The sequence below is a fragment of the Pinus tabuliformis genome, chromosome 1_2 (assembly GCF_031772625.1).
Source record: "Pinus tabuliformis cultivar Carrire ecotype Pingquan chromosome 1_2, CPIR1, whole genome shotgun sequence".
Classification (NCBI taxonomy): domain Eukaryota; kingdom Viridiplantae; phylum Streptophyta; class Pinopsida; order Pinales; family Pinaceae; genus Pinus; species Pinus tabuliformis.
In genome coordinates, this window is record NC_142298.1 from 101261714 (window position 1) to 101262392 (window position 679).

Sequence of the window (679 nt, forward strand, 5' to 3'; positions counted from 1 at the left end):
TTTGAATAATACAAATTAATTTAAAAATATAAATTATAATATAAATAATTTTCTTTATTATTTTTCTTTTATGTAAATTAATTTAAAGTCTAAGAATGTTATTAAGCTATTACAACTTTTCGCGAGCAATACCACCACTATCATTATTCTCATTCTCATGGGTATCGTAGATGTTTCGTGATTTTATGCAACAAACAGACAGTAGCAGAACCAAAGTCACCTTCTTTTTAAGTGGCTTCAGTGAATGATCTCTTTTAAGTCACATTCTGATTACTATTATCAACCGTTCGATTGCAATATGGTTTGTATTATATTCGTAATCAACGCAAACTGAAGAACGAAGGGCAATTGAAAGCTACGCTTGCATTTCATTATGGTTTCTGTTACGATGGTAATCAACGCACATTGAACAGGGTAATGCCAGCTACGGTGTCGGAGAGATTCACCAAAAACTTTTTCAGAATAAATCAAAGCATATTTAACAGAGGAATGCTAGCTATAGTACCGGCGAGATTCACCAAAACATTATTCACACTAATTAACTAAATCAGCTAGTCTTCAAGATTTCAGGAGCTGAATCTCACCAAATTAATCAAAAACCAAAGACTACCAGTAACACCCATCTTAAATATAATCTATCTATCTCTGTCCTTATTTTATAAGGAAGGCATGGTTTGCC